General features: G+C 48.1%; 1 protein-coding gene and 1 non-coding gene across 6 annotated transcripts in view; one reads left to right on the top strand and one right to left on the bottom strand.

Annotated features, from left to right (window-relative positions):
* Nucleotides 1–14,999, top strand: part of LOC144132350 (uncharacterized) — a 69,173-nt gene that overhangs the window by 29,652 nt on the left and 24,522 nt on the right. The window lies entirely within an intron of this gene.
* On the bottom strand, nt 14,468–14,539 carry TRNAS-ACU (transfer RNA serine (anticodon ACU)). Its single transcript has one exon. It is a non-coding gene; the product is annotated as a tRNA-Ser (tRNA).

The raw sequence follows: 14,999 nt of genomic DNA, 5'->3' as shown, positions 1-14,999 counted from the left end.
CTGCACAATTTTACCGCTCAGGGGCATGTTTGTTGCTCGCGTATCGACGAACCAAGCATAGACAGCCTTGTCGAGCTCTTCATACGTTGGTTGCGTCACTTTCTTGTGCTGCACTGAAGTGCCCGATGAAAGTGCCTTCCTAATGCTGTCCTTATTCTTCAAAATCGTCGATAGGGAACTCGGCGCGATACCAAAATCTGCGGCAATAATTGCCTTCTTCTTCCCGCATTCCGCTTCGGCGATAATTCTATCCTTTTCTTCTAGCGAAATAAACTTTCGCTTCTTCGTTGGCGGCGACATGGCAGAGGCGATCGACGAGATCAGACTACAGCGAGAGATCGACGATCAACCCACACAGACATACGAGAAAATGGCGGAAAGGGCTGCGGAGAGGAAGGGGGGAGGCTGACGACTGGATTTGGATTCGTCTTTGGCCCTCGTACTGCCGGCGGCCTTCGCACGGCGCCAAGAAGTCTCCTCGATGCTTCCCTGTGACGAATAAAAGACTCCCAATCAAATTTTTTAATAAAGAATACATGAAAATGTCATAAACATACATTCCATGCATTATTTAGCTGCTCCAGGCCACTGCTTTAGCAGGGAATAATTTCGTAGAGCACCCAACTTTTGAAGAAAGACAGGCCACCGACCGGTGAAGGCTCGCGAAAAATTCGTAGAAGCGAATGCGTGCTCACAAAGTAATTCGTTTTTGAGGAAGTTTTAATACATTAACTCCTATGGGGATTTCGCGGGGAATGAAAAACACTTCGTTGCGGCGAAAATTTCGTTGAAGCGGCATTCGTCGTGCCGTGATTCAACTGTATTGTGGCAAACTGATTTGCCAACCAATCTGCATATATTTTCTACCACTATCAACCACGAGGAACTCCATAGCCAGCTTTGTCTCGCGCGGTCCTGAATGATGGACATAGGATGCTTCTTCAAGCGTCAGCTGCTCTCTGACGAAGCGTTATTCAACTGCGCCCCTGAAGATTCTAGTGTGACATGTGACAACGATGTAGCATTTGACCAGAGTGATGCAAGCTTTCATCGTCGGACAGTAACTGATGTCGTCGACTCCATGGAAGGGACACCGCCAACAGTGAGCTCCAGTGACGCAGCAGGCCGAAATGATTCCCTTTTTCCTTTCTTAGGATTGAAGTCCGGATTTGACCAGAGCGATGCAAGCTTTCATCACCGGACAGTAGCCGATATCGTCGACTCCATGGAAGGAACTGCACCAACAGAGAGCTCCAGTCGCGCAGTAATCCAAGACAATTCCCTTTCTCCCTGCTTGGGATTGAAGTCCGGAGACAACAGCAACAAAACAACTAACTTGCCTCAAGAATACGACTTAGGAGAGTTTGTAGGCAAAACTAAACTCACTGGCATCCCGGACTTTTTGAAGTTACGTCTTTTTATTAAGCCATGATCGCCAAATGTTACATACGGCTTTGAGAAGGATGTAACATCTGGAAAGAGGCCTTTTCGCCACCAATGGCTGAGAGATTACACCTCTTGGCTTGCGTACTCAGCGACAGCGAAAGGCGCCCTTTTTTGTTTTTGCGTCAGTTTTCCTCCGCGTGTCCACCGGGGTACTCAAGGTAGTTTTATCATGCGCGCTTTCACTAACTACAGAAAAATGCACGAGGCGTGCAGGGATCACGTAAAATCTCAATGGCACCAGGAGGCAATGACGGGCTCACAGAAATTTATGGATGTGATGAAAGGCAAGCAGCTACCAGTTGTACTGCAGATGTACAGAGGACTGCACGAGCAAGTTTAGAGGAATCGTGAGAAACTATTTCCAATAGTTTCCGCCATTCTTTTGCGCGACGCATGAGTTGCCAATTCGCAGCAAGCAGTCCGATAGTGGAGTCTTCAATGATCTCCTTGACTATCGGGTAGAAGCTGGAGATACTCCCCTTCAGGAGTACTTCGGTTCTTCTGCTGGCAATGCTAAGTACACTGCTATCGGCGTCCTGAACGAGATCATCACAACCTGCGGCGAAATATACTCTTGAGAGAGTAGATAGTGGCCGAAGTTAATGCAGCGTTTGCTTTTTCTGTTCTTGCTGACGAAACTGCAGATATTTAAGGAAAAGAGCAGATGTCTATAGGCGTTCACTTTATTGACAGGCCGGAGCCGAAGTGTGCGTTCCAAAACCGTTTTTGGGATTTGTAGAACGGGAGCAATTAAACTACGCTTGCATCGCCGCTGCAATCTTGAATCCTTTGACGAATGCCGGGCTGATTCTTTCGAACCTCCCTGGACAGTGCTACGATGGATGTTCTACAATGGCTGGAAAAGAAGCTGGAGTGAACAAAATAATACAGAAATAGTTCTCAAAGGAACTATTTTTCCACTGCGCAAGTCACAAACTAAATCTCGTCATCAACAATTTGAACGACGTGTCTGAAATTCGAAACACAATTGGGATAATCAAACAAACCATAAACTTCTTCCGCAACAGCGTGCTCCGGAGAAAATTGGTGCCCAACATTCCGATGGTGAGTGAGACAAGATGGTGTGCAAAGTAACAGTCTATTAGGATCTTCTCTCAGCATTACGTGGCCATAGTCGAAGCACTCGAGGAGCTCGCGTCAACGGAATCATGCTCGAACGCTGCAACTAGACAACGAGCTCACATCCTCTACTGCACAGCAACAAGCTCATCTTGCCTAGTCTGCTTGCACATTGTAGCAAAGTACAGCGCTCGGCTCGAACCAGTTACGAACGTTCTGCAAGGTGTATCCATGGGCTTCCATTCTGTGCATGACCACATCACTGAGCTGCAACGTATTTTTCACAACCACCGCACAAACGCTGTAGAGGAGTTCTCTGACATCATGAATGCAGCAAGAAAGGCAGCCAATCACTTAAATGTGGTGATATCTGTAGCAAGACAAGTCTCTCGTCAGGCCCACCGGGACAACTACAGGATTCAGTAGCGGGAGGAGTACTACCGTGTGGAAATATATGTGCCGTACTTGGACTCTCTCACTGCTTCTTTAGCTCGCCGCTTTTCTGAAAGCAATCAGAGGAGGTTCAAACTTCTCTAGCTGCTTCCATCAAAAATGAAGCACTTGAGCCGTGTTGAGTTCGCTGCCCTTGCCGAAGATCTCCAATGCTTTTACGGCATCGACAACTTCATGGAAAAGGCCATCTCTTGGTACGAGATGTGGTGCAACAAAACTAGGAATCCATCATAAATAACCTACTGCTAACTTCTACATAAGGCCAAGACATTCTTCCCAGGTGTTGCAAAAGCCATTGAGATGGCTCTGGCTTTGCCAGTTACTACCTGTACGGTCGAATGCTCCTTCAGTACAATGAGGAGAGTGAAAACCAAGCTACGCTCAACGATGACAAACGACAAGCTGGACGGCCTTTGTATAATGAGTGTGCAGCGATAGCGTGTAATGAAGCACAGCAATGACTTTATCATCCGTGTCATCACTCAATTCGCTCAGAAAAATTCGAGGCGTCTGCAGTTGCTCTTCAAGGAAGACTGACGGTCACGGATCTCTCCGGAGTGGAGAGCTGGGCGAGTCGGTACATGATTGAAGAAGGAAACCAGCGCAAAAGACGAAGACACAGGAACAAGGAACCCAGCGTCGTCCTGTGTTCCTTGTTCCTGTGTCTTCGTCTTTTGCACTGGTTTCCTTCTTCGATCTCTCCGGAGAACAGTCGGACCGAAAGAATGGACTAGGCGACAGGTGTACCCACACAAACGCACATTTAATACACCCTACGTGACACACACAGTAGAACACAAAACTGACAAAACTAACAAACCCAAAACACAGACTATAAATGCACACGACCCGGGCACACTGCTACCAGCGTCTACTACTAGCGTTCTACTATTAGCGGTCGGCGTTCGTGCTCATGGTTGGTTCGGTGTGGCTGCGGCGTTGTATGGATCCAGTAGTCGGCGTCGAGGCGGCATTCGACGTGCTTGGGCTGGCGTCGCTGGCTGCGTCGTACAAGCTCTAGGTCCAAGCGCCCGTGGAGGTGATGCCGGTGTTGGCGTTGGGGGCACCACCCGGATGGGTGGCAACAGCGCTGGAGACACCCCTGGCCGTAGCAAGTGGTAGTGTCCTCCGCTGACTCCCCGGAACGGGCTCAGGCACGGCCGGAAGTCCACGATGCGATGCCCTACAACGCGAGCTGACCGGAGCAGTAGCCGGCGTCGCTCTCTTCCAGCCGATGCGTCCCTGACCCGCCGGAGCCTCCGCTTTTCTGCTGTTCCCCCGTGCGTCGTTCTCCCTCGCCCTTTTATAGCCTCGGTGTTAGTCCACGTAAGCCTTGTCGTCGTCTTCTCTTCTCCACCAATCACCTCTCTCCACCTCACCGAATGCTTCTCCACCAATCATCTCTCCACCTCACTGAATGCTTCTTCCTCTTCATTATTCTTCGGTTAATCCACGTCCTCTTCTTCACACCTCTTTCCTTTAAAATTTAATTTAGCCTCCTTAATATATGTGACAAGGGTCCCCTCTCTCAAGAGTTTTTCCATGAAAAACTGCTCACGTCATCCTCATCTTCAAGCCATCTAGCCAGCCGACTATCTTCTGTGGCGATTCTGGACTCAGCACACAACACACCGCAGAGGTCCAGCACACACCAAACGCACACCACTAACACAGCACACCAAATTGCGTTTTCAGAACACCAACACACCACTGCCACTGTTCGCACAGAATCCTTAATAAACATGTTCGTGTCCACAACACACTCCCTTGTATCATCACATAACATCAACAACAGCAACAACAACAACAGCAACAACGACAAGATAAATCCCAGAGATACATTAACACAAAAACAACAAGAAGATGCATGCCAGAGATACCCAGAGCTGTTCAGTTGGCTCTACTCATGAAGTCCGCTTCAACGTTATCCTCTGTCTTCATTGAAATTGGGGTTTATTTTTACCTTATACCCCCCCCCCCCCCCAATGTCAATAGCCACTTTTTGAAATGGTAGGTCAGCGGCTGGCATCTTGCCCAGAGGCACGGGACCAACTCTTCCCTTCGGAACTGTGCGCTGGCACAAGTCACATGAGCGAAAAAAGCGCTTAACGTCACCCGGCTAAAAAGAACTCGGTGATCCTAGACCGTTTTTTGAACGCCCTGGTGTCCGGCCATAATGGCGTCATGTCCTAAGCGTAGCACGGTCTCTCGCATATCTTTCGGTAACACCAGCTGTTGGACCCGCCTTCCTGAACTAAATATGCATTCCCTGTGCAGAAGACCATTTACCAATTGATATTCGAAGGACGTGCGACTCTTCTTTTCCCTTTTTCCTCGACTCTTTCGAAACACGTCTTCAGGCTCGGGTCTTCTTTTTGCCTAATTGCAAGTTCGCCCGGTGTTACGCTCAGGCACATCGTAACAGGAGTAGAGAGTGGACGCTGCATTGCTCGGGCTGTCGCTTGAGCTCTTGTCTCCACTGCCGACGAGAAACTGACTGCACCCGTCTGAGCTGTCGCGGGCCTTTCCTCCTTTGGATGTTCTTCAACGTCGAGCATCCTCCACTCGGGATCGAGGTTTTCGACACTTCTTGCACCCGTGATGTTTCCCAAGATGAGATCGTAGATGGGTTGGACTACGCATTTTGCCACTACCTGCCTAGTATAATATGGCGTGGACACTAGAATCCTGGTTTCAGGAAGGTACCTTACTGTGATATCTACAGGAGTGACGGCCGACGATTCCCCTGTAAGATTCTTGTCCTTCACCAGGCTTCTCCGAACCAAGACTGTGTTGGCTCCGCGGTCTCTAAGCACCAACATAGGACGGTCCCCTATTTGCCCAACCACCACCGGCATTACTGCTTTCGACTTATGTTTTCCACTCGCTGCCCCATTTTCCAGCGGCGTTTGCTCTCCTTTCAGCTGTGGAACTTCGGGCGGCGTAACAAGTTCTACCCTAGAGTCGACAACGCATGCAGCTCGGTCCTGCATGCGTTCTGTATCGGCACTCATCCAGAGTATGACTTCTCCTCTTACAACCTTGACACACAACCTGTGTTTTTGGGCAGCGCTACTAGTCCGACAGTCAACTGCACGGTGTCCCACCTTGCCGCAGAGAAAACACCTTACTGGCGCCTTAGATGCACCATCATATGCTCTTGGTTTTGCCGCATTGGTCTCCAGGATCTTTTGGGTTTCCTCCTTTGCCTTACTAAAATTTATTAGCCCTTGAGCCTCGAGGAATTGGTCTGCAGTGTCGGCGAACTCTTCCAATGAACACAACTTTCTTTCTTTCATGAATAGTGCTAGCTTTGAGCTGCAACATTCTAAAAATTGCTCTGTAACCAGGTTGTCACGCACACCTTAAAACTCTTTTCTGTGTTTGACATATCAAGCCACCTATCAAAATAGTTGGATAGCCTGCAGGAAACCTGCTTAGCGGTTTCCGAATCCCCAGGTTTGCGGTGCGAAATCTCTCACAAAAATCCTCTGCCGTAAGCCTGAATCTTTGGAGGAGCGCCTTTTTGACTTTCTCGTACTCCATGGAATCAGCAGCGGGCATCCTTCCAAACACACTCAGCGCCTCTCCGACTAAACACATGCTCAATGCAGTGGCCCATTCACTGCGCTCCCAGCCTTGCCCCAAAGCTATCCCCTCGAATCGTTGCAGATATGCGTCCAGACCAGACACAGAACACAGACTATAAATACACATGACCCGGGCACACTGCTACCAGCGTCTACTATTAGCGTTCTACTATTAGCGGTCGGCGTTCGTGCTAATTGGTTCGGTGTGGCTGCGGCGTTGTATGGATCCAGTAGGCTGCGTCGAGGCGGCGTTCGACGTGCTTGGGCTGACATCGCTGGCTGCGTCGTACAAGCTCCCGGTCCAAGCGCTCGTGGAGGTGATGCTGGTGTTGTTGGCGTTGGGTCACCACCCGGATGGGTGGCAACAGAGCTGGAGACAACCCTGGCCGTAGCAAGTGGTAGCGTCCTCCGTTGACTCCCCGGAACGGGCTCAGGCACGGCAGGAGGTCCACGATGCGTTGCCGTAGAACGCGAGCTCACCGGAGCAGTAGCCGGCGTCGCTCTCTTCCAGCCAAAGTGTCCCTGACCCGCCGGAGCCTCCGCTTCTCTGCTGTTCCCCCCAGTGCGTCGTTCTCCCTCGCCCTTTTATAGCCTCGGTGTTAGTCCACGTAAGCCTTGTCGTCGTCTTCTTCTCTTCTCCACCAATCATCTCTCTCCACCAATCATCTCTCTCCACCTCACCGAATGCTTTTTCTTCCTCTTCTTTATTCTTCGGTTATTCAGCCCTCTTCTTCATACCTCTTTCCTTTAATATTTAATTTAGCCTCCTCAATATATGTGGCACTGACTGAATGACGTAGTTGCGTGTTTGTGAACATATTGTGCTGTGGGCTGGTCATCAATTCGGATGAGTCGAGAACGCGCATGCAGCAGGGCTGAGCACTCTGCTCCACGAAGTGATAGTATCTTTTTCCGTCTTTTTATTATTTTTTAATTTTTTGTTCGTTAATAAACTCCAGTGTATCCCTCCAGGCCACGCATTAATTTGATGTTTGTGATTTTTCTTTCATATATGTATTTCACTTATTTATTTATAAAAAAAATTAATAAATTTACTCCGCAAATAGTGCCGTTTTGCTGGGAACATACCGCTGCTCCCCTTCCGGCGCCAACAACCATCACCCTCCCCCCTGAAAAAAATTCTGCAGACGCCCTTGGTTATACTATTTTAGTTATACTATACTATAATATATACTATAATATACTATATACAGCATTGTGCGTTTTTATCGTGAAGACTTTCAAAAATTTCCCCGCTTCTACCGCTGGCTTATTTGCGGTGAAACTGAACACAAACTTGCGTATTGTGACAACTTTTGTATCGTAGCAAGTTTGACAGCGGTATTTACAGCGTTCAGCTGCGCATGATGCGAGAACGTAATCGTCTACATAGAGATCGGCAAGCCAAAGAAATAATAATAATTGGTTTTTGGGGAAAGGAAATGGCGCAGTATGTCTCATGTATCGTTGGACACCTGAACCGCGCCGTACGGGAAGGGATAAATGAGGGAGTGAAAGAAGAAAGAAAGAAGTGCCGTAGTTGTGGGCTCCGGAATAATTTCGACCACCTGGGGATCTTTAACGTGCACTGGCATCGCACAGCACACAGGCGCCTTAGCGTTTTGCCTCCATAAAAACGCAGCCGTCGCGGTAGGGCTCGAACCCTGGAACTCTGGATCAGTAGCCGAGCGATAATTGATAATTGGATGTTGGGGAAAGGAAATGGCGCAGTATCTGTCTCATATACATAGGTTTCATGTGACGTCACGCTAGCCACTTTCGCCGGACGTCCGCCATTGCCAGGTACTCTTCTAGACTGGCTGGGCTCGCGGCGCCTGCGCGCCTGCGCTTTCGTTCGCTGCTCTGTTCCACGAAAGACGATGGCAAACGCCGACCGGCATGAGTTTTGCCGTTCCTATTTCGACGAGCTTGTGGGGCCTACGCGGGCTCGGTACGAATCCAAGGTGGAAATGTGCGGCGGCGTGGACCCCTACACACTACGCGTTGGGACGGACTCCGCTCCCGATGCCGACTTGCTGCAAGCACGAAGCACGTTGATATCATCATTTACCTAGTGTTATCAACTAGCTACGTGTCTCTTCAGCAGATGAAGGCATACATGTCTCTTGAGGCCCATAATTACTTCACCAGTGGACGGGTAAATGTGTGACTGCCATGCGAGTGCCATCGAAGCGTGTCGTCGTTCTGAGCGAGGTGAGCTTCCTTAAAGTCGAATCATGTATGCGCGGAAGCCCGCGTTTGTGTGGCCGTGTATTTAAAATATCGATTTGTACTCTAATATTTGCGGCTAACGTGCCGCCCGCAGCACGCATTAGACTGTGCGGTCTGTTTCGAATGGCAGATACAAGTTCGTGTATGTAGGGTACGTGCGAGTGCAAAATGATTGCAATTGAAAGAAATGAAGCTGCCGGCATACACACAGCCTCAGATTAAATGCTTGAACACACTGCAGCCTTAAATTATCGATGAAATTTGTAGTTGGGTGTTTGACGTGCTCATGCTGCAGCTGGGCAACTAGCCATGCCGTAGAGTCACGCATGCCACTAACCTGAAATGTCCGAGAGAGTGTATGAACGCGCATGCTTCATCAGCTGGTAACATTACCTGGCAACTGGGTCGCGAGGCAATGGTGTCCAGTATTTCTTCCCCGAGGACACGCACCCCGTTAACTCTTTCAGGCGATGGAATGTTTCTGCATTTTGTTCCAATCGAAATGCGACTGCCGGGGCCGGAATCGTACTAGCAATCCCAAGATCAGTGACATCTTATGAAGGACGTAGATTGCTGTCAGCACCTAATTACTGGTCATTTTTCTCAGGTCACCCATTCACAGAGGCTAAGGGAGGCTCCACTAGAGGTGTGGGTTATGGCTGAGCCTGACTGAGCCATCGTGACAGCGCACGGCACTTGCATGGCAGGTGCAGGCGAAGCCTGCTCTCCCTTTGGTGCTACGTTGTTCATTGTTGAGACGGCAGTACGTCTCAGAGACTCACGAGTGTGCGCGGACAAAAAAGAACATGTGGCTTCCTGTGCACAGCTCTGGGGCTGGCAATAAGAGGATCAGAAACATTGACTTTTCGTCATCAAAGAAAAAGAAGCAGCTTATGGATAGTATTCACCCGAAACCAGGCGTTGAGCACGTATTTGAAGGCTTACCACGAGCATTACCACCTGTGCCACCCCCAAGAGAAGAAGAGCTGAAGGCATTTCACAGTAAATTTTCGGATGCTGGTGCTACACCAGCATTCTTCATGCTGCACACACAGTACAGTACCATGTTTGACCCACCATGCAGAAGAGAACCTCTCCTCCTTCGTGATTTGTTATGCTTAGAAGCACATCCGGAAGACCTGCCTACACTGATCTGCCGTGCTAAGAAAACTGTTGCCGAACTTTCAATCAGCAAAGAGATGGTGAAGAGCGTTGAGGAATGCACGCGGGAGCAATCGAAGTGTGCTAAATGGTACGCTTATCGTGCAGGCAGGATCACTGCTTCAGTCATGAGGAATGTATGCTTCACAAGTGTGCATGAACCATCAATGAGTTTACTAAAAAAATAGGCTACCAGAGCAACACACTTTTTCCACTCCAGCCACAGCGTGGGGATTGCAACACGAGGCTGCTGCAATCGTAAGCTGCGCCGACGAAATGATTAAGAACCACACAAACTTCACCCATCAAAAGACAGGAGTTCATTTAAGTGTGAAGTGCCCATATATGGAAGCTAGTCCAGACAGTCCTGTCTCTTGTACATGCTGCGGAATGGGCATTGTGGAAGTGAAATGTCCCTTTTAACTCTGCAACTGTACGATACTAGAAGCTGTGAAGGACCGCAACTTCTGCTTGGAGGAAACTGATGGCTGCCTGCGTTTAAAGTGACAGCACTCTCATTTTTTTCAAGTGCAAACGCAGATCGCAGCGTGTGGCGTTCCGTACTGTGATTTTGTTGTATGGACTCTATTGTCAGAATTTATAGAAAGGGTGGAAAGAGATGACGCGTTTTTTCAGAATATTGTGCCAACAGCATTATATTTTTTACTCGTGCAATCCTGCCAGAACGTTTCGCTCAACACTTCTCAAAAAGGACAACAAGAAAGGCAACAGCTGACGCCAACATATTCTGCTACTGCCAAGGTCCAGAGGCAGGGAAGATGCTTGCTTGTGATGGTCCACAGGGAAGCTATGGATGATTTCATCACAGTTGCTTGGGGATTAAGCGAGCACCAAAGGGGAAAAAATTGTTCTGCCAAGATTGTTCTACAGGCAAAAATAATGTCTTGCAGTGAGCTGTTTGCCTTGTTTCTGTAATGTTTCCAGCTGCAGAGCTTTACGCCTGCCATAATGTATTGTTAATAAACATAGCATATACTTCAAGTATAGCCTCATGTAACACACCATGCTTTGCAGCCAAAAACACCTAACAAGACAAACAAGCATGGTACCACTTGGCCTTTTTTTGTACATCTCCTGGCCAAAAGCACCTAAATTCAGTTAGTTAATTTACAGTAGTTCTTAACAAAGATCAATGAAAACACTGCACTGCAGATATTGATTGATATGTATGCAGCAAACATATATCAGACTAGATTCATAATTACTAGGTCAGCTTGTTCCATGCTTTCACTTTAAGTAGAAAACAAAGGGAAAAAAATTTTATTCCTTCCCAATGGGTTCACATGTACACAGAGAAGCACTGATGAGACTTCAAACGCAAGACATGCAGTAGTCACAAAACAGTAGACATGTGCCTCATTTAGAGCACTATGAAGCTGGCCATTTTCAGCCCACTTCTAGTAAATAAATAAAATGGGTACACACCTACACAAACAGAATCACTAATGGGAATTTCAAGGAATGCATGCAATGGTAACAAAAGACATTTGTCGGATTTAGAACACTATGTAGGTGACCATTTTCAGTTTACAATGGACAAAAATGCAATATGAACATACAGCTGTGCTTATGAATTGCAACGGTAACGCACCAGAAGTGAAAACAGCTCAGTTCACAAGCAGTGCAAACCAAGTGGTGCTGGAAACCTGCATTCTGCAATTGTTGAAGAGTGAATACCTGAAACTTTAAGCCGGTTTTGTGCTTTATATCAAGGCACACTTAATTTAAATAAGGAAGAAAACTTGCTGGTTCACTGTGAACGCGTTTGCATTTGATATTGAGAACATAGAAAAACATTTGTCTCCAGCTTAAGCACTCATGTAGCCACACTTCATGAAAATGTTTTTCACATAAGCTTACAAGCACACTGCATGGCTTCATGAGCAAGGCATTGTCAATGGCTACACGATTAAACATAGGCACTCAAACAGCAGTAACCACAACATTACTGCAGACACGGGCTGTAAAAGCAAGTAAGCAGACTATCCGCAGTTTCAAAAATTCATGCTGATGCTTGCTGGTTTGTAGGTACTATGGATGTTTGTGAGGGCACAGCACACCAACACAATTTGTCTAGTGGAGAGTACCGGTGTCCTGGTGTGCATGCCACAAAGTCATTTGGGTGTACAGCCTTCATGATAGTGTACTTATTCCGTACCAGACCAATCACCCGTCCTACATGAATTCGTACATTGGCAAGCCGTCTGGTCGTTTCCACTTCTAAACCAGTAACCGGCCTTTTGCCTTTAGTGAAGGCAGAAATGTGCAGTTTAGCACAGTAGAGCCCTAAAGTGTCGGCTATATCAAAACCCCTGTCTGCAAGGACAACGTCACCTTGTGTTAATTTATCTAAAATGCAAGTTTTCAGTGAAGTGTTTGTCACCTGTCCTGCCACCCCTGCCTTCTGAAATGAAGGATATGACTCCTTGTGGGCAAATTCCAATAAGATACTTTGAGGTATTGCTGCCCTTGTAGTTGGACCACGTCTCACTCCTTGCCTCAAGTGATGATGGCCTTTAAATCCTGATTTCAAAGCAGGCTATTATAACTGTCACCTTTGACCCAAAAGAATCGAGGAATGCCTGTGGCAGTCTTTTGAATCTCCTGTCTCGAAGGCCATCTAATTTGCGATTTCAAACGCCAAAAAGCTGCGTGCAGCCATTTGTCGAAAATTCTGCTCACTGTCGAGTCTGAAACAGAAACGGTATGCAAAATCTTGCGCAGGGAAATTCCAGTTAAGCTTTATAAGGAACACAATAAATTCCTCAAACTTTCCAAGGCCATTTTGTGCAGTGTGCTTTACATGACATTCAACAAGCTCGAAAACAGCAAACAGCATGGAAAAGCTATTCAATCCCGTATAAGACGTAACCTTTGCGTCGTCACCATGAAAGGACTCTGACATCTCTAGTTTGTTTTTTCTGCCCTTGTGGCACGAAGCTCTGCAGCAAGTCGCTTGTTGTCGTCCTCAACAGCTTGGATGTCTTGTAAAATCATGTCAGTCGGTACTGCAATCTTTGCAACATGGGAAGTAAAATTATTATTTGCTCTAGAGGTTACAGAAATTTTAATATCTCACTTATGAGAAAGTTGTTTTGTGTGTCAGAACCGACCTGCTCTCGACTCCAGGCGCAAGCTGCAGCTTTCGTGCGGCGGGTCATCTTCAGGCGTCACCTCTGCAGCGCATTCGTCCTCCGATGACTGGCGCGCCGCTGCATCGGCGATAGCTTTAGCGGCTGCTTTCTTCTGCCGCGCCTTCGTCCGTGCAAAACGGGCGGATATGCCAACAGCTGCTCTTTCGCCGGGCCCGTAACCCAGGTGCTGCGTCGGCGCCCAGTCCGGGTTCGCGTCGTCCATAAGGCCTGAAGGCCTTCCTGGAAAATTTAAAGTTGGTGCCGTGCGCACAATGTTACACACATTGACTCATTTTGCTACGAACCACACCGTCTTAGCAAACACATATGCGACAGCGAGGCTCGTGTACCACAGTTCATTACCAGCTGCAGCTGCCGCGGTAAACATCTCCGACAGCGACCGTATGTAGGCTTATGCCAATCAATAAAGTTTACTTATTCTTACCTGTGATAAAGAAAACCGCATACGCGAACGTTTTCCAGGTTTTTCAAGTCTTTCCGGTTGATCCGTGCGAGCCCAAGGCTTCGGCGCTTCTCCGAAAGGAGCTTCGCGCGCTCGTACTGCCAGCTAATCAGTTTCGGTAAACCGTGAAGTCCAATGCCCGGCTCGGTGTTTGTTTTCCGCGCAGAAGACTTGCTTCTGCTTGCGCAGCCGAACATGGCACACATCGGCATGATCACACCGCGCAGAACCAGAAATACGAACACACGGACGGACCGCATCCCCTGTAGGTTTGCGTGGCTTGGCGCTCTGCGCCCGTGGTCCCGCTCAGTACCTAAATATGGCGACACGTATCCCAGAAGCCCTCGTATGTGACGTCCGTGAAAACTATGTATATCGTTGGACACCTGAACCGCGCCTTAAGTGAAAATAACAATAAAAATTGGTTTTTGGGGAAAGGAAATGGCGCAGTATCTGTCTCATATATCTTTGGACACCTGAACCGCGCCGTAAGGGAAGGGATAAAGGAGGGAGTGAAAGAAAGGAAGAATAGGTGCCGTAGTGGAGGGCTCCGGAATAATTTCGACCACCTGGGGATCTTTAATGTGCACTGACATCGCACAGCACACGGGCGCCTTAGCGTTTTTCCTCCATAAGTGAAAATAATAATAATAATAATAATTGGTTTTTGGTGGAAAGGAAATGGCGCAGTATCTGTCTCATATATCGTTGGACACCTGAACCGCGCCGTAAGGGAAGGGATAAAGGAGGGAGTGAAAGAAGAGAGGAACAAATAGGTCCGTAGTGGAGGGCTCCGGAATAATTTCGACCACCTGGGGATCTTTAACGTGCACTGACATCGCACAGCACACGGGCGCCTTAGCGTTTTTCCTCCATAAAAACGCAGCCGCCGCGGTCGGGTTCGAACCCGGGAACTCCGGATCAGTAGTCGAGCGCTCTAACCACTGAGCCACCGCGGCGACGTTTTCACGCTGAAGGACGACAGTGGCGCCATCTGTTTTCGGCAGTCAAAAACGTCACTTCAAGGCCGCCGAGGCGAGCGTTGCAAGAAGCGCGAGCCCTTTGATTATGCCGTTCCGGCCGTTTCGTCTGCTTCAAATGAAGCACTGGCAACATTTTCGGTTAATTGAGCGGGGAAAAATATCAGAGCAACTGATTTAACGAGGCTTTACCTTTCAAAAAATATTGCTTGCAACGCTCGGGTTTTCCACTGCAAAAACAGATGGCGCCACTGTCACCCTTCAGCGGAAAAACGTCGTTTGCATCGTCTACGTAAAGATCGGCGAACCAAATAATATAATTATTATTATATTATTTGGTTCGCCGATCTTTACGTAGACGATTACGTTTACGCATTGCGCACGGCTCAACCAGGTATGTACCATTGTCAAATTTTGCTACGATACAAAGTTACCGTAA

Source organism: Amblyomma americanum, chromosome 5 (genome assembly GCF_052857255.1).
Source record: "Amblyomma americanum isolate KBUSLIRL-KWMA chromosome 5, ASM5285725v1, whole genome shotgun sequence".
In the NCBI taxonomy this organism is placed as follows: Eukaryota; Metazoa; Arthropoda; class Arachnida; order Ixodida; family Ixodidae; genus Amblyomma; species Amblyomma americanum.
The sequence above is the reverse complement of the archived record's forward strand: the minus strand, read 5'-3'. Positions and strand labels throughout refer to the sequence as shown.